The sequence below is a fragment of the Opisthocomus hoazin genome, chromosome 4 (genome assembly GCF_030867145.1).
Source record: "Opisthocomus hoazin isolate bOpiHoa1 chromosome 4, bOpiHoa1.hap1, whole genome shotgun sequence".
Taxonomy (NCBI): domain Eukaryota; kingdom Metazoa; phylum Chordata; class Aves; order Opisthocomiformes; family Opisthocomidae; genus Opisthocomus; species Opisthocomus hoazin.
The window spans coordinates 19,567,799-19,587,308 of NC_134417.1; the positions used below are offsets into that span (position 1 = coordinate 19,567,799).

The 19,510-nt window shown below is 41.1% G+C and overlaps 1 long non-coding RNA gene across 2 annotated transcripts in view; it reads right to left on the bottom strand.

Moving 5' to 3' along the window:
- Positions 1-1,523: 1,523 nt before the first annotated feature.
- Positions 1,524-19,510, bottom strand: part of LOC142361024 (uncharacterized) — a 93,380-nt gene continuing 75,393 nt past the window's right edge. For both annotated transcript variants that reach the window (XR_012763565.1, XR_012763564.1), the window contains 2 exons: positions 4,420-4,488; positions 1,524-2,544 (listed from right to left, as the gene is read on the bottom strand). This is a non-coding gene — a long non-coding RNA (uncharacterized LOC142361024). The remainder of the gene's footprint in view (positions 2,545-4,419; positions 4,489-19,510) is intronic.

Consider the following 19,510-nt stretch of genomic DNA (forward strand, 5'->3'; position numbering starts at 1 on the left):
TTCAAACACGCACACTGGTTCAAGTCTGCGGCTTCTGAGCCTGTGTGGCTAAGGACTAAAGGAGATTATTTTAAGCGGTAAAGACCTGGGTATTTGTGACCAAATACTGTTGTCAGTGAAGCCAATGACAGCTTTGAGTACTGCTCCTGCCATTCCCATTTGTTCCCAAGTAATTATGATACATAGGAACAAATGAGAATTGTATCTGCCATAGAGCAAATGTAGTTTTTAGAGTTCAGTCAGAAATTTGGAACATGATTCAGGATTGAAGATAGATGAGACAATGACTAAACAACTGAATCTTGTGGTGAATGCTGATGGTTTAAGCGTCTGCATTTAATTATCAAAATAACCCTAAAACAGTGGGGAACAAGACATTTGTATCAGGCACTTAGGAAAGCTAATGTTAGCAAAACTCTGTATTAAATGATAGACATTATTTCAAAACATTTAAATACATCGAATCTGAGTTTCAAACAGCTTGCACTACCCTATTCATCTCATGTGAAGTCTGAAATAACAGAGTGATTTCATAGCTATGGCACATTGCCCAGAGAGTGGCCCTGAGCCAGAATCTTAGCTGATAAGCTCAATATTCTTGTGCTCCTCCTTTATCATCAGACACGGAACAGGGTCCTGGCCACTACAGGCCAAAAATCGTATGCCACATCTTTGAAGTGCGAATGTATTTGTCACTGTGTCCTTACCAAATTCAAGTACAAGCTGCACTTGCTGCAAGCCTCCATCTCCATGGCTTGCTGTTGTGTTACATAAAGCTCCTGTGTGTCTTGCTGTAACGATACTGTTTCACCAGACAAAACTTGGAAGCAATTTACAAGTGATTTGAACCCTGCAGTTTGTATTTTCCTCTTCAGCAAAGTAGAGATTTTAGTGGATGAAAGTATATTGATAGCATGAAGTTATTTTGCTGTGTGCAGCAGAAGGCTCTGACCGCATTCCTGTTCCAATATACAGCAAAATTCCACCAGAATAATACCCTTGCCTAGCATTCGGGCTAGTAAAACTTTGCACCTTTGAAATTGTTCAAAAGCCCACACTAGACATTTATGAAGTTTCATCTCACCCTTGAAAGGTAAATAGTTTCCAGAAGAGAAAACTTGAAGAAGAGCAGCCAAGCCAGATATTGATTAGCAAATAACACACCAGAACTTCTGAAATCAAAGGTCAATGTATTGAGAATTAAGATTCCCATATCAGAGATCCCATTTTAAAATCTTGCCCTGAAGCCTCACCTGACTTTGCACAGCTGGCTTATACAGGAAAAAAAAGCAACTGCTGAAGAAAAAAGTCGCCCTCTGGTATGAAGATTCTGTTGAACCCATCACCTAGGCTTTCTTGATGAGACTCCAAGCTTTCCAGTTACGTATGTAGGAAAGCAATGATTTCAGATGTTTGTTTAGCAAGATGAGGCCACAAATGTGGTCTGATATAAAAACACATACACAAACATAAAAGCACACATTAAATGTTAGGTCCAGCAAGCTTTTAATTACATGTGCATGAGTAAATCTTGTGTAATCAATGGCACTACTTTTAGGTTTAGAAAATTAAACATCAGTAACCACAGAATCGTTGCTGGAACATGCAAGCATCAAGTTGATGCTGGGGCTGCTGGTGTTACTCCCTGGGCGGGTTCTTGAGCGAGACGTTCATGCATTTCAATTGTTATTGAGTGGAGTTCTAGGACCGTTCTTCAGGAGGAGCTGGTGCAGCGCTGGCATGCTGTGTGGCTGAATGGCCACATCTAGTAGATGATGAGACGAGATGAGATGAGATGGAAGCGCGGCACTGATGCCAGAGGGTGAGCTGCCTCCAGCCTTCCTGCCTTTGAAAACTTCTCAGCTTGGTAGCTGAATGTTTTCCCCTACCCCATCCCTGGGCGCGCCAGCCACGTCCCAGGTTGCTGCCGCAGTGCCGGCGAGGCGCGCGGCAGCAAAGGGGCCCAGTGCACTCTGCGGAGAAGCAGCCCAGGTGTTGTGTTGCTGCTCGTGAGCACCAGTGCCCTTTGGGGCCAAACAGAAAAACACCAAAGCCGAAGAGGAGTGGAGCAGGGGTGTAGGTTTGTGCAGCAAAGGACTAGTAATAGGTGCTTACAGTTCACCGTTTTCCTGGTGGAGAATTCCTCTCGCTCATTATTTTGTTTTTAATTATTTTGTCATTTCTTTAAATGACTATTTTAATCTATGCATTATTTACTTAGCTAACTATGGTGCTAATTAAAAACGTACACTAACTATAAAAATGACCGTTTTGTTCCAATCCATAGAGAGAAAGAGCTGCCTGAGAGACAGAGGGTTTCTTCAAGGCATCTTTATTCCACAGGCATTCAATTACTGGCTGAAGCACCAATTATATATAGATAATCAGTGGCTGATGTTCAGTCACAAGGCCTTTCCTCTAAACATACATGTGGATTCTTGCCTAGAGCAACCAGTCTTCAGGGAAGAAGTTGGAGAGTTAGAAAATGAACTGAGCTTTTTAAAGGAAAACTTTGTGCGTAGTTTGTTATTCCTTTTTTGTGCCCTGCAAGAAATAAGATCAGATTAAATTACAGGATGCACAAGGTGACATTTCCAAGACATTTACTGGATCTACACAATGGTGCTTTATTTTGTTATTTCTTCTTCTTACCCATTTTCTCAATTGCTAAAATGTGGATCCTGATGTAAAACCTCACCTTTCTGTTATTATTTTTTTCTTTCCACTTGAAAGCTTTGTTCACAGTGCAGAGCTCCCAACACACAAAGCTCGGCAGAGCCGGATCCCAGAGCGCCAGGTGAGGGGCTCCACGCAGCACGCTGAAGGTCAAGCCTGGCAGGTCCCCTGCACGCACACAGAGGGCTTTGCACTGCATTACATTCCACAAAGAGACACTCTGCACTTACGTGGTTTCCTGGCTGTGTGGAATAGCCTGGCCTGCTAAATGCAAGTCAGGGAGCTGAGCATCAGCGCTACCCAGTTTGCAAGGTCCCAGGATGACGGCAAGCTGTGAGAAACGCTGTAGTTCATCCTCCCTTTCAGCCTCACTGTTAGTTTTTTAATTGTGTTGCCTTTAAGCCGTAACGTTTGGCTTGTGGCTTTCTCTAGATCTGCTGTTTTTTCCCTAGGGAAGCAGTCCAATATCAGAGAAAACAGGAAATGTTTAAAAGCCATCCCTTGTCTTCATGAAGCTGAATATACCCAGGGTGAAGAACAAAATTCTGGTTGTTTATGTGGGTTTATTTTTTCTTTCTTCTTTTTTTAAAGGAAGAGCTAAATTTTGAACCTAAGGCTCATAATGTTTGGAACATCTACAATGGCCTTGTCTTGATGGAAGCTGGAGGACTCATCATCTTGCAAACCACAGTTTTATGAGGAAATGTGTTAAAATTAGTAAGTTAATTGCTATTGTATCCTGGACAGTGACATCACTTTGCTATTCTGTATTATAAATATGGATATCCTTGTAAAATGTGACTTTTTTCTCCAGACTCTTTAATTAGTGATTTATAAAAATATACTTTTCCAGCTATTTAATTCTTATACTCACCTTGTTATAGCAATTTACTTTTGTAATTTATATGTTTAAGTGATTATTGGACGCATTCATGTATCACCTCATGATTAGACCTTGCAAAAAGTTGCCAGGCAGAAAAGGATGCATCTCAATGTTTGGATTTCTTAATAAACACTCATCTCATAATATATTCTACAGGAAAGGGTTTTTTGCTGCGTTGTAGCATCTCAGTTAAGACCACTGAGTGGGTAATCAAAGACTGAATTTTTAAAATAAAATGTGTAAACACAGGAACTAGTATCTAGGTTTCATGACACGAGTCTCCTAGGTCACTACCGTGACGACTGTAATACAAACACTCACACACCTAGGTATGTTACTGCAGAAAGCGGTTTGAGATCTTTGTGGGAAAGGAACAGAGAAATTCTGTTCGTGGCTGTACACACTCTCTCTTGGTTTGACAGCCTGTGTCAAAATAGGGTAACATCTACCAAATGGGATGTTCTCCAGATAGCGGGAAGTGGGATTTCAAACACCCTCACGTAGAGGTTGAGCCTCTGTTTCCTGTGACATGGAGGACTGTTCAAACTGCTGAATTTGATAGAGGTTTTCTGAGAGCACCTTCTGGTTCACACCTTACAAGTCACATAAGCGGGAAAAAGCTTTGTTACTAAATCTCAGTGGGATTTAGATATGAAGTAAGCTTGTCTTAACTAAGGGTATGTTTATATTTTTTTAAGTTTCCAGGGCTCAGCTTTTCTAGTATTTGAGCTAGCTTAGATGTCCCTATGCTACACTCAAATTACAAAGCAGATATTCCTCAAGGTGTTCCTTGCTCCGCTGTTGGTTGGGTTGTAGCCAATTTGAACACTGAAAACCTAACGGGTGCCTATGGGTCTTACCACTTCCAGCAGCAATGAGCTGTGATTACGCAGGCTCCTCTTCAAGGCTCTTCCCTTCTCTTGGCATTTCTAAGGATAAAGGCAAAACAGTTTAGCAGTGCCTTAATTCAGTGTTCTCCATCAACTCCCCACCATTTCAACATGTGCGTCAACGGTAAGTAACAGGATATTACTCACTGTCGGTGAGTTCGTCCCTTTCTCAAGAGCATGAGAGATTAAACTAGTGGACAGCAATGCTAACTCTGCACCTGCTTTGTACAGGTGTCTTTAAGAGTAATAGTTACTCTCTCGCTCAGGCACCTCCATGGCAAATTATGGGGCTCCAGTGTGTCTGGGTTACACAACTGCCTTGGCAAACAAGGCAGAGACAGCTTGGAGGGGCAAGACAGACACCTTGGAGAGGTAAAGGAAATTTCAATGGCTCATCTAAAACTGATACAGCCACCTTGGGCTGTAAAGGACAAAATCAAAGAGCTTTGCCAATGTTGGCCATGAACACAGGTTTCTGGTATTTCAGCAAGTAGGAGAAGGACTCACAGATCAAGAGAAAATCACTAGCTTGCACTTACTCAATCCTGTTTAGGCTGTTCATTAGTACAGCTGTAAAAGCAATTTTTTCTAACAGACATGCATTTTATAAAGAAAAAGGGCTTAGCAAAAGCATTTCTCAAACAGAATAAGGTGGCAAAAACACTTCTTCCGTCCTGTACAGTGTTTACAGTGACATTTTTGGGACTTCAGAAATTGTAAATTAATCACATCTCCAGCTGATATTTGCTATGGGACCTATCTTCAGCTCAGAATGATTATCTTCAGTCCCTTAAGCACCTGTACACAAACAGTTTTGAATAACAATCACAAAAAAGGTTTTGGTTGGGGTTTTTTTCCCCCTTTTTATTTTGGGGTAAACATGGTAAAGTGGGGTTATATATACTGCTGGGGAATGAAACTTCACTGGCTTTTAGGATGGAGTACCATAATTAAAAGATGATTTTTAGCACGAGTTGTATTTCATATAACAAGAGTACACATATTGTCTAATGAGAGATCATAGTACTACTGATACCACAACACTTCTGCATTTCACTTCTGGCTAAGCTTCAAGAAAAGTCACGCAGGCTCCGAGTTACAAAAACCCATCTACAGTTTTAGAGTCAAACTTCAGAACTAACTGCAGTAATGGCTAAAATCACAGGAAGTGTTTAGCACGTCTTAAACTCAAGCTTTGTAAATCTGAAACTGGATACTCAAAATTTGAGTGTGTGTGTGTATTTATGTATTTATTTATACAAATCCATTTGTGGCCTACTATTGTGGAAGTAGGGTGCAATAATCTACCATGCAGGGAAGTCTGCGGTCTCTGCAGACCAAAAAAAAATATCTGTGAACGTGACGGATGATGTTCCTGCAGCCATACGAGACAAAGAAACATATGGCTGCTCGGTCTGAAGTTCCTACAATGCTTTATGTCTTCAAAGTACAGCAACACATTGGTTGATTAACATAATTAAGGCATTTTACAAATGATTCCTAATTATTTTTGCAAGTGTAAATGATGATGCTGACACGTGAAGTTTTCTTCTGTGCCTGATGAATACCGAGTTCTCATTTTACTGAGTACTGTAATCAAATTTAGAACAAATGTTATATAAGTGCATAAGCAATCCTAATCCTAATCCCTTTTCTGCTGTCTCGCTTTCTCCATCTAGGCCTGCTGCAGCTGTAAATCTATAAATCTCCCATATTTTGTGATTTCCTCGCCTATTTTTACTTCTGTTTCCCAATCTCCTGTCTTTTTCTGAAAGCACAAATTTTTAGTGGATAATGGTTCTAATGGACTGTGAGGTCTGGTTTTTAGCCTTCTGCCAGCTTCCTTTTTGTACTCTATGTTTGATCACAGCAAAGGTATTTCACTGATGCTATTGCTATACTGGTGCCCAGTCCTGTAAGATGTTAAGCCTCACCCTGTTGAAGCACCTACTGGAACAAATCTAGAGGTCTTAAACATTTTTTTACTCTGTCCTTAGTCAAATACATATTGATTTTGATGCTTTTATTAATATCAGTAGGGGCTGGCTGAGGGTATGTCAACAGTGCATAATTCGAATGAGCAAGAAGATATCCAAGATAGCTATAAACAAATCAGTTCTAGCTTTGGAGCACTAAGCTCTCTGTGGGCAACCTGACAGTGTTTCTGCTTTTACCCTAGGATTTGTGCCACTGGTATAATAAGAAATTATTTCACTGGCTCGCTGAAAAATGGCCAGGAGGGACAGGATCCAGTGCAGATTAAAATGCTGGACTCAGAAAAATAAGGGAGAGAGCGCTAGTGGTTGTGTTTTGTGATATATTTCTAGGAGACGTTTTGGAATTTACGAACTTCATAAAATTCACCAAAACTTTATAAAATAATTCACATACCAATTAAATCATCCTATGAAAATTATTATTCTTATTTTTAAATGAAAAAGTCCCATTTATTGAACTGTGCATTTTATTTGGGGTATTTCTAAGGGTGCACAGTAGCGAAAGATTAGTATTACAGCTGAGTGGTTCACAGCATATAATTTATCCAGTCAATTTAATTTCTTTGTATTTGTCTACAAATTGCTTATAATTTTATGTAATTAATTCATTACATGAACCTAATTGCTAAAAGAGCTGTGAGATTGTCCAGCTGAAATAAATAGCAGGCTTGTCAGTGACTTGAGTGGGAACAGTTCTAGGCCACTGGAGGCTGATCCCTGCTCTGTAAATGTTACGGAAGTTATTCGTTGGAAGTACTGAAAGAGCGAGCTGTTTCACATTTGACACTATTCCTTCTATTTCTTGCTTGCTAAAACAGAGACTATACACACTTATAAACTGGTGACTCCTGCAAGTGTTCTCCATTTTTTTTTGTTTTTTGCTATCATGCCTGCTTATGAATCTGTTTGCTAAAATATGTGACAGAAACCAAACACAATCACTGTAAATGTATTTCCAAATTGAAACATGTATTTATAGTAATTATTTCTGTAGAATTCACACAGATTAACTAACTACTCTTTTGCCTTGCATAACTAACACTTGGTGACATGCTAGATATTATTACCTGGTCAGAGGCTAAAAGAACATATGCAGTCAAAAACTTAGTGCCTGGCGATGGAAATAACAGCTCAGGTGTCTGTCGTCTTTTGCAGTTCTATTGGTTGGTGTAATTATTGCTATTGCACTACTGCGCAAATCACGCTTCTTTCACAAGTAGGACTTGCAGCATCACAATGATAATGATGGATCAAGTGACATGATTACTTGTAGTAATGATATGAAGGCTTCAAATTTAATATGAGGTTATAGTTAACAGTAAAGCTTTTTGAATAATGAATTTACTAGCCACTTGATACTTTACAGATTTCATGGCAGGTACTACAATCCCATGCTAAAATGTGAGGCAACAGCTCTGCATACGGTACTCAAGCATGTTTTTAGATGACAAGCAATAGCAAGAAAAACAATAGCATTTCATGTTTTTTAAGTAACTGCATTTTCTTTTGTTTTGTTCATTCTGTTCATTTTGTGATCATTCCACAAAAACATATTCAAATACTTCAATACTACTGATATCAGTTGTGAGTTAAGCAACAGTTTTCTAGCAAATAAAATGGCCACAGCTCTTCCAGCCCCACACTCCTGCGTAAGGCAGGACCTGCTGTACCAGCCATCCTGGTCATCAGTGACAAAGGCTCAACATCCCCAAAGTACTAAGTTTTTCTGAACCGCTAACCTAGATCTTCTTCAACAGAGGTTCAATTTTTTGCTTCTTATCCTGGCCCAAATATGAAGAACAATACTGAGCACTAGCTTTGTATTACCTGAAAACAGTCCTTTCTTAACCCGCAGAACCCCCAGTTTACTCAGGTTTTGATCATAAAATCTGTGATTGTTTTTGTTGCTCTCATCTGGACTTTTACCAGTTGGCGATCTCCTTTCCAAATTGCCAAGTACCGAACAGGGCCAGTACTTTCACTGAGGCCTTATCTGTCCTGCAGAGAGTGGAAAAATCATTTCACTTATCTTGCCTACATTTGTTTAACCCATAGCAAGATATGCTTGGTTTCCCCCCCATAGCTATTACACTGTTGACTACTGGTCAATGTATGCCCTACTATGACATTTTTTAAAACTTTTTTTCCTACAGGCCAAATCAGTATTTTTTTATCTAATAGTCATGCATTTTATTATTAAGGAATTCATATTTTTTTAATTTATCATTTTTTTAACACCACCCAGACTATTTGTCTAGTTTACCAAGATTATTCTGAATTCTGCTCTTCTCCTTCACAGTACCTCACATCTTGGTATCATCTGCAAATATAATAAACCAGTACTCCCTAATCTGAATGCTTAATGAAATACTGATTAGTATTGGACCCAGAACAGACTCCCATAAGAACCATCCTTCCATGTTCGCAATGAAAATGGATTTGACCAGCACTAGCTCATATTTGGATCTGAGTCATCTTTAGAAAACGTAGTTTTCTGTTCACTCACCTTGCACAGCTACCCTGGAGCCTTTCTTGAGATAAACAGGATTCTGGGTTAGTCAAAGAATTCACTACAGAGCACACAGATGGCTAAAACAATTGTTATTGAACTCTGTTAGCCCTTTGGAGAGGTGCCACCTGAAAGTACCTGAAACTGATACAGACAAAGTGCATTGTCCAGCTTCTACATTTTTAATGGTATTCTGCAAGGTAAATGTACGTGGTGCCAGCTGAGTTAGCCCTTCTGCATATTGCCAGAAGGATACTGCAGGTGACCCAACAAGTACAGCAGTTAACAGCCAGGGTTAGATCATCTACACAATTGCTAAACTGCCTTATATCCCTTTTTCACTTCTCATTTTATTGCATTTCTGGCTCTGGGGCTGGATTGATGCTACCCTCAGGAATACAAATCTTGGCTGTAAAACCACCATGAAAGCCACCCAAAAGAGACGTGTTCTTGTCTGTCTGTCATACATGGTCAGACCAGCAGGCATTTCTCATGACATTTTGGGAGAAAGACCAGAGAAATTGAGGGACTCGTGGCCATGTTCAAAATTTATCAAAACCTATTCAGATAGGGTTTATATATTCTTAATAGATTTTTATTCCTTGACCTTACCTATCTTTCTGTTTGAACGCATATGTCTTTGAGCTGAATAAGGAACGGGGGATTTGCCTGTGTAAAGGCACACATAAATTAAAGGAAAAAAAAATCCTTTTTTTGATAGAAAAGTCTGTTGCTCAGAAAAGAATCTGTGAAGAAAGATTATTAACTCTCTTATTTCAGATTTGAGAACCTGATTTTCACTCTGAGATTGGAGGACACAATTAGCAGCATAATTTACATACCAGAGTTACCTGTTCTCTTCTGCTGCCAGCCTGTATTTGGTTTCAGGGTTCTAATGTTGACTATTAACCTATTTAAGTATTCACCAACAGCCTTCTGCCAAGGTAGATTAATTCACCATCTCGCATCCCTGTCAAGTTGTCAGTTTGCCAGATATTTTTCAGTTGCCAGTGCTCTTTATAGTGACAATGATAGCATACAGCTGAGCAACAGTTTTTCTGTTGGTATCTCCTGCTACAGAAAAGCTCTCCAATGTCTGAGTAGCAAAAGCTTTTTCTTGGCAGGTCCGATAAATAATTTTTCAACCAAAAAGGAAGAAGCATGTACAGAAAGAACCGTTGTATCATCTTGTTTGATTTATGACAGCAGGGGCCTGTAGCACCAATATGAAAATTACCTCTAAAGCTAAAGAAACGCTAGGAGGTTTTATACTCACTATATTTTTCATCCAGAACTGTGAAGAAAAGGCACTAATATTAGTCAAGGAAGGATTCTGGCTCTCCCTCCAGTGATGGCCAGAATTAACCCCATGTCAGTCTTTGACAGTGTGCGGAATAATGAATTTATTTACTGAATCAATAATTAATAATTAATTTCCATTAATGTTATATTTGTTGACTATAACATATTATTTATGTTATAATTCATACCAGTGCCTTAAAAAGTACCAGATTTTTTTATTTACCTCAAATTTTAGAACATCTTTCTGGGGGACGCTTTAATCAGAAACATTCAAGACATACTTCTGCAACTGATGATTAAGATACTTTTCATGATGGAAATCAAGTCAGCTGCATCAAGTGCACAAAGCTCCTTTTATAGCTCAAGTACTTCCAGGTGAGTATTAAACACACAAATTAAATAAAAAAGTTTTCCAAAGCAAGGAAACTCTGTTGAAGTTTATAGAGATAATTGTTTATCTATGTATCTTGGAGTTATTTAGGAGTGGTAGTCATCCAGGAAGAAGTCTAGTTAAGCTGGTGCGGTTAAAACAGGGATGTAAATGGGATGAGAATGAGACCATTGGGTTCCCGGATATGCTCCCCTCCCCAGGGGCTGCTTTAGGTCAACACACCATCGAAGAAAGGGATTTTCCCTCTCTTAGGCATGTGCCCAAAGGCATATCTGATGTGGAGGGCGAGCAGAATGCATCCAAGTCTGACAGCCGGTCAGAGCCCACAATGCTTCACTGTAGCCACAAGCACCCCAGAAAGGCATCGTCAGAAAGTGGTAACGCCAGCATGGCCTTTTCAAGCTCAGCCTCTCTAAATCCATCTCCAAAGACATGCACACAAAGACTTAGGAGGAACTCTAGCTTTAGCTAGAGCTCTAGCTGGAAACAGAATTTTCTCCCTAATTACCTAGAGGCGCTGACTTCTGACACCCACAGACTTCCCAGCAGTTTTGTTCCAAGTCTAGAGAAGGACCAGTTTTCCTTTAGTTCAACACAGTAGAAAAATAAAAACATTTAAATTGTGTCTAAAAAGGCTTACAGTCAAGATTACTAGCTATGTTAAAAAAGATGACTAAACACAGATATGCATAGTTAAAATTATACTCAACTGCCAGACTAGAAATAAGCTGGGCAGATACTCTATCCTGTTTGCTAGAAGCAGTTTGCATACGGTGACTGATTTCAGCGTAGTCTGCATTTCTGTTAAGCAGGTGCTGTATTAGCAAATCTATCATTAAATAAATATGACACAAATGTAATTCTACACGTGGAGATGCTTTCACAAGGCTTTCGACATGTTACAAATTGGTACACGGACAGACTGTACTATATAAGATCAGATAGCTAAGGCTGCAGCCTGTACTGTATACATTTCCACTCTGGTAGCAATGTAATGATGCTGCTAGGTTAAGAGTGTTTTACACACATATATATATATATATATATATATGCAAAAAGTCCTGCAAGAGATCCCCATTTCCTGAAGAATAATTCTTCATTTTTTTGTCAGTTTTAATAGAGGCTGAATAACAGTGTTTGAATTGGAGAGAGAAAAGGAAGGACATGATGTGTGGACAGGGAGACTTGATCTCCTGGGAGATCCGTTCTAACAGGTCCATGGAAATGAACCTTTTTCCATAATTCCCGGGCTCCAGGGATGCTCCTGCAGGCACTTGGCTGCACAAGCAAGGACTGGGCAAACCAGAAGCCTTCAGGACCAAAGTTAAAGTGGTGCATATTATTTTAGCACCCAAATCGAGTTCCAGAAGAAGGCTAGTATGGTCAAATAATTATTTGTATTTGTTTGCATTTTTTGTTCATATTTAGTCCATAGGGCTGTGAGCTGGCTGCACCAACAGTGTGTTTCCTGAGAGACAGCTAGTCCCCATCCTTCCAAAGCTGCGATTAGAGGAAAGGTAAAATGTTCCTATAAATGTCACAACCTGGCTTGAAAGTATTCTATTATTTTATTGCCACCTGTTTGCTTACGGCTTCACATTTTGTTCAAATGGCAGGTGAAATTTAACTTCTTTGGTTCTGACATGAATTAATAACACCTGACATAGACCACACAGAATAAAATTTTACATCATTGGTGTTTTATATACCCCAGTGGGCAGATCTGCCACGTAGGGGTGCTCTTCTGAGATACTTCTCACACACCAAGAAGTGACAAATCCATTCCAGTCTTCTCATCAGGGTCCTCAATGGCCTGGTGAGTCGGGAGATTAGGGCTTTGTGTCTTCTCATAATGTTGTTTTCATTACATTTCCACAGTTTGCTTTTTAACTCTCTTTTCAAGAGCTGCTGGCGTATTGCTAAGTTAATTTTAAAGCATTTATTTCAGTAGTGAATGGTACCGTAGATTCACAGACCAGTCAGCCCTTTTAGTCTGAACTTTCTTCCTGCCACTGGCCAGGCAGTTTCACTCAGTACCTTCCACACGCAGACCCTATTTTTTGGTGAAACTAGATATTTTAATTCCTTAATAGAAAAACAGAACTGATTATTTACTGAACGACTTCAAATGAGGAGGAGCCCAGCCCTCCCTCACAAAGCTGTCACAGTGTCCGATCACTTCTTTGTTAAAAATGGAGGCAAAACTTCATCCTGAATCTGATTGAAGGTAGCCGCTGGATTTAGGAGTTTTAAGTCTAGGGAGTCCAATACTATCAGATATTTATGTAAATATTTACAAACTGCTGTCTAGTCACCACTTCACCTTTGCATTAATCCACTAAACGGATTAAGCTTTCCACAATTTTCACTGGGAGATTTGTTTATTTTCCAAAGCTCAGTTTGCTCCTCCAGCTTGGTTTCCAGACAAGGCAGTGCTTTGTGGGGAATCAGATGGCCAGAAGCAGAAGGAATAAAATATTACAGATCGAAATCAGAAAGCAAGAAGCACCTGCGAAGGCAAAACCACACTTGAGCATAATTACTTGGTGTGGGAAAGTGGTAATGCTGCCCGGCACGTCCCAGCAAAACCAAGGATTTCGTGCTGCCATGACCCAGCTCCCATGCGGCGCACGCGGCCGAGGGGGCTTTGCAGAGACCTCACACCACGGCACTTCAGGGGTGAAATACTCTTCAGGGTGCTGCATGCTGTAGGGAGAGAGAGAGTTTCTGCCCAAGGCACCCAGTCAAGCTCCTGGGAGCTGGACTTCTAGAGATGAGCGCAACATGGCAGTTTTGCAGCCGAGTTGTCACGAGCTGCCCTGGGCACCCGGTCCTCCCTGGCCTGCTGCTGCCCCGCTCTCATCTTGCACCGAGGACTCATACACCCATCAGGCTTACACCTGACTTTCTTACTTATTTAATTTTTGCTGCCCAGACCAGCTCCCCCACTGAGTTTGTCACTAACTGGACCAGTATGGAGAACCTAGAGCAGGCCTGGGACTTTGCTTCTTTCCGAGGCGCAGCCTGCCGTTGCAGTGTGGTGCGAGCTGGGGCAAAGCGTCCCCCGCTACGGCTTCCTCACGCCTCTGCGCAAGAAGCAGGAAAAGGATGGCGCACCCTAAAAACAGCCCCATCCAACAGTCTCCTGGTGCAGGCATAAACGCAACCTCTACCCGGGACAATGGCAGGTCGATCCCACCCCTCGGCAGCCCTGGATGCACCCCGGTGAATCCGGCTTCTCCTCCCACTCCCCGTGAGCTCATTAGAAAAATATTGCTGCTGGGAAGCAGCAGTTTGCAGCGGAGAGGTTGACAGGCACAAACTGTGGCTCTGGACCTGCCCCGTCGTGTTTGGCTCGAGGGGGCTCACCCTCCCAGGCTCGCTCCAGTGCAGCACGGAGTTTTGAAAGGGAATGGAGAAGCAACACAGTTTTTAAGGGGCAGAGAAGTAATCGGGTAATTGCCTTCACGGTTACATGCTCAGCTTTCCATTGTTTGCACAAATGAATCACAAACAGGAAGATTGATACCGCTGGCAACCTTGGGCTACATCTTGAGGCAGAGATAATGGTTCATCACATGCTTACGCAGTCAGCAAACAAACAATAGCGTTTTACACTTCATTTGTCAGCCTACAAGGCCTGGGTTGTATTCATGTTTTATCTCTACACCCATCTTACACAATGCTGTCACGCAATTTGCACTGAAATTTTTTGAATTAGCAATAATTATAAGTAGAAATACACTACTGAGTAAATTATATAGTCACTTGCCATTTCCCCAAGAAGCACACTGCTGCTCTCTGTTTCAGTTCTCGTACTCATCTGCACCTGCTACAGGGAAAAATTCAAGGTGGATGGAGTATATAATCAAAAGCAAGCTGAACCACTCCAGAGAAGAGTGGTCAGTATTTGTAAAGCACAAATATTCCTGTACAATAAGCTGTGCTAATCAGCATTATCAGCATTTCTCAAGCTACATTGTCAGATACTTGTTACAAAGAGGAGATCTTTTTTTCATTTTAAAGCACAGTGAAATATCAGGAAAAAAAAATGCCAGTTGTGTATTTTTGCAAAACCATTGATGTCTATTTGCTTGTCCCAGCAAGGCCCCAAGAGCTCACTGGTCGTTTCTGAAAACTCAGAAACGTCGTGGGAGGACAGACCACTTCCTGCGTGCAGCGGAGACCATTCCTTGGTGGCGTTCAGCACCTCAATAGGAGAGGATGACCCAGCTTTGGGGGAAAGCAAAAACCGAAGGAGACATCGGCTGTAAGCTTGACATTCACTGGTCCTTCTCTGTGGGCCATTCTCACTGGCACTGCGTGATTCATGGCACTCCGTGGCACACAGAAAAGCTAATAGGAATCTTAATGGCATCAACCTGCTCAAGGACGCCATGGGACTGGGGTGATAAATTTCTGTTCTTATCATGTCATAGACTGTACAAATGGAGCATGGTCACTTATTCTGCAATTCCTGAAATAATTCAGGAGACTCTTCCAGCCATTTTTAAATGGCTTTAAACTTCCAGCCATTATGCTTACAAGAAACTGCTTTTACTCTGCCTGCTCTTTGCTTCTGGGCCCTGAACACCATTTACACTCAAATACAGCCTCAGTTTCAAAGCCTATGGAGAATACAGTTCCTCGAAAATCTCTATAAAGTGTCTGTAAGATGCAAAATATCTATAAATTTCAGTGATAGGATGCAGCTTGGAAGCCAAACACAGGTGACAGAAACAAGGACACTTTTATAGACATTAGCTTATAATAGTTTAAAACCTGAATACAGAACTGAACAACAGAACAGCTAAAACTATCTGATTTACACTGGCTTCTGTCAATACAGACACAAGTAAGCACAGTCAAAAATCATTGTCAGGAAAGTATGAGACAGGAGTGAAAAGTAGTTATCAGTATCCCGTGCCACTTGTTGGCAGCCAACACACTAGGAGAAATGTTTAACATTGACTAAGAACAAGCTCATGTGGGGAAGGCAGGGACTACTTTTATCAGCATATATTCAACTCAGCCTGAATGAATAGAGATGCTGGATATACCCACATCTTGGCAGGATTTCCTTTTCCTGTTCTGGTCCCATGTCTCACACTGCATCACACAATTCTGCAAGGAAGACGTTGTCTTAAAGATATCTGTAAACCAATTCTAGTTGTTTGTTATGAAAGCCAGTGTAATAGAAACATTTCTCTGTCCTGAAATATGTTTGTAAAGGGCTTGGTGCTTGGAATGAGATCCACTCCTTTTTTCAAATAATAGATGATAATTCCTGAAGCTTCCTGCTCATCTGCTACTACACCCTCAGTGTCATTTCCAGTGCCTATGCCCATTTACTCCCTATACTCTGATGCTCCAAAAATCTATTATCAAGCTCTGTAAAACTGATGTATGTATCATAAATGCATCAGACTGCCTCATCTCAGAGGCAAGGTCGTTTAATACCATCCCCTCCAACAAGCCTCCCACTTCAGATAGCTTCTTGCCACTCCCCTGATCCCTGTATTACCCTCTCCCATGTGAGTGGTGCTTTTGTCCCACTGTGCAGCTTCAAGCCGGGGGACGCTTTCCCCTGCTACCTCCTCTGCCAGGGCCATGTCTGAGCTGGGTAACTTATGTGTATGGTTCATTCATATGAAAGCCAGCCTGGTTTTGCGCTCTAGGTCGAAAGACCCCACCAATGAGCACGATCAGCCACAAGACCGGATTCCCCTCCAGTTCTGCTGGGACTCAGAAGAACCAGATCCCACTGATACTTAACAGGAGTCACCTGTTAGGAGCAATACAGAGGTAGAAGAAGGCTCAAGCTTAGGACCTTTGATTATAAGGCTCTTTAAAAAAAATAATCACTCAGCTGAAAGGCTTTGGGAAACTCAGTCTCTTATTACAATGGACTCTGTTACAACCTCCCTCACTTTCTCGTCATTCCTTATTTATACCACTCAAATTACTTGGCTCATTAGTCTGTCATTATAATAGAAGTCCAGTTAAGTTTAGTTTATAATAGCCTTGGTTTAAACAAAGGGACACAAGTTAATCCGCATTTGCAGAAATCTGGAATGATACGGAAGCGAGGGAGTAAAAAAATTCATCAGGGGTTTTAAATCCACATAAACAGCCATGTGACTGCAGTCATTCAGAATAAAAATAAAATCAAAACACACAGACTTCCCTAGGCAAATGGATAGCTCTTAAAATGGCTAACCGGATAAAGTAACCAGCTAGTTAAAAGAATATTGACTGATCCATACTTTTTTAGAAACTCTGATAATGAGAGAGAGCACAGAAAAAAATAGAAAGATTTTCCAAGTATTCTGGCTGGACTGAAACAACAAATCAGATTGCTTCCACTAAGGAGGCTTCAGCTCTTCCTGCTCTTCTTAAAGGGGTTGTGTCACCAGGATTTATTATTGATGTGGACATACGCTTGCCAAGGCACTCAGCTTTGTGTTAAGAGGCCTCAGTGCAGATTTAAGGTGCCAGTTTGGTATCGTACACAACCTCAAGCATATGCTTAACTTCAGGCTCTGTTATTCCCACTGCTGATCCAACAGAAATCATTGATTTAGACTGCCTATGTCGGTACAACAGCATGAATTGGAGCCCCTGAATTAGGGGCTCATGCCCTCCTTGACATGTGTGGTATCTCCTGTCAGAAAGGCCACACCACACGTGGGCAATTGCTTCTTAAATCCTTGCAGAGGGATTCAAAAGATATACGCTAGAGAGCCAGGGCTAGGCAGTCTGATTTGAAAATTGTGGCCTAAACAAATTGTTCAAAGGAGTAAGGCCAAATTTTCCACTTTAAAACTTGCACTGTGCCCTTTCATATTGGGATCAGCAGCAGGCCCACCAGTGAGTTCTGTGGAAAACGAAAAGCTACCACTAAACAACTGCAGCAAGTTCCAGCAATGGAACTGAGAGAAAGAAAAGGCTGTTTGCCACATGGTGAGATCTTCAGGCAGCCACTGATTTGCAAACCTCTTGGTGCAGGGGCTTGGAAAATGGAACGGGCTTCTCCACGACAGAGATGTGCCCTTACACCAAAGTCAGCTAAAAGCAAGAATTAAGGGTTATCATCCTTGGCAAGCGTTTAGTTAGAACTCATAAAACATGATCGTTTAATGTTACCCAGAATCTTGTGTGATGAGCTGAACACTGGAGATGGAAACAATAGCTCCTACCTCGTAACTCTTGTTACATCTCTCTTGTTACACAAGATGCTGGTTTATGGATGCTGCTGTGTAGTAGTACATCCGATTGAATTACTTTATCAAAGTGCTCTTAACAAAATGACAATGCAGCTAGGTCAGGATAAACTAAAAATAACTTCCAGAACAAGCTATTGGAAAATTAATTAGTTTTGGGTCTAACCCAGTACTCACTGCACTCCATGGAAAACCATCACTGGTAAGCACCAGGAATGGCAGACCAAACCTTCGCATGATTCTTTAACCCTGGCCAAATCATTACATAAGTGTAAATCCAGGATAGCAGCACTAAGTAAAGAACTGAGGATCAGCAACTGGATCTCTCTCTAGCAGCCAATTTCAGGCATTTGTGCACTGGTCCTGCTTCTCAACCGAACACAACTTATTTATTTTACACTTGTGCTGTACCTTGCCAGAGGCGAAACACGAGTTAAGCTTGCTACTGTGTCCTTAGAGTACTCTGCTGTGTCATGAAGGCACCTTTCCAGCTCAGGGCAAGTTAAGGACAACGTCACCACTGACTGTGAACTTTCTTGCTTTTGCTACTTTGGTTCATGACCTCAGTGTGACTTAAACTAGAAACAAGAGAGTATTAAAATACATGTGCAAGTAATCCAAGCAGAGAGTGTGAATGACTTCCTAAGCTTTAATAAACTCTCAGTCCTTTTATATTCTTCCTGCAATATTGTCCTTCTATACTTGCGCTAAGTAGCCCTGGACCTCACAGCTATAGAGTCCTTGCCTCCATTTTTAACATTTAGATGCCAATTATGGTATTGAATTCAAAAACTGTGCTGATCTACATCCACTCTGGATCTGCTCTCACCAAACCACTCCTCAGTTACACCAGTGCAAGTGAAAGGAGAACCAAGACATAAATATCAACTACTGATGATGACTAACGTACAAAAGTTTGCAAAATTCTAAGGCAATGGTTTTCATAATATGAAGAATACATAAAAATAATGCAGTTACATTCCCTGTGAACCAATATAAGTAGGAATTAACAGCTCAGCAGCTCACAGAAGGATGCGGAGTTACTCTAGAGTTGCTTGACATACTCCAATTTCTTTCTTACTCATTTCCATCCCTCAATCCAAGGTCTCTTTTCTAAGCACGTTAAGCACTTCACAGGGAATGTCCTTAGAAACCAAGTGAAGAGCGCAACCCGAGCCAGGAGTGAAATGCAGACCTGACCCTGCATCGCTTCTGTTCTAGGAGACTGTCAAGCGGCAGTGTCCTGTGGGATGCAGCCTGCCGATGGAAACAGTTTTTCCATGAATAGAAAAAAAATCACTGGGACAGAAGGCGAGGCTAGTTTACATCACATAGAGGTTAGGACACTCACTTGAGATGTGTGTCTAGGTCCTTGTTCCTTAAAAGTGATGGGCCATCTCTGCATTGCATAAACAGAGGAGAGATTTAGAAAGATTCCCTCTCCATAGCCCACAGCCCAGCGACTGCACACCTCTGAGTAATTCTGCAACACAAATCACTAATTGTGCTTAAAATAACAATGTTACAGCAATGAAGACTTTTATGTGGAAGCTCCAATACTTTTTGTGAGTGATAAAATTCAGATGATGTATCATTGAATCCATTTAGTTTTCTGTCCTTTCATCTGCTTGAGTGTTTG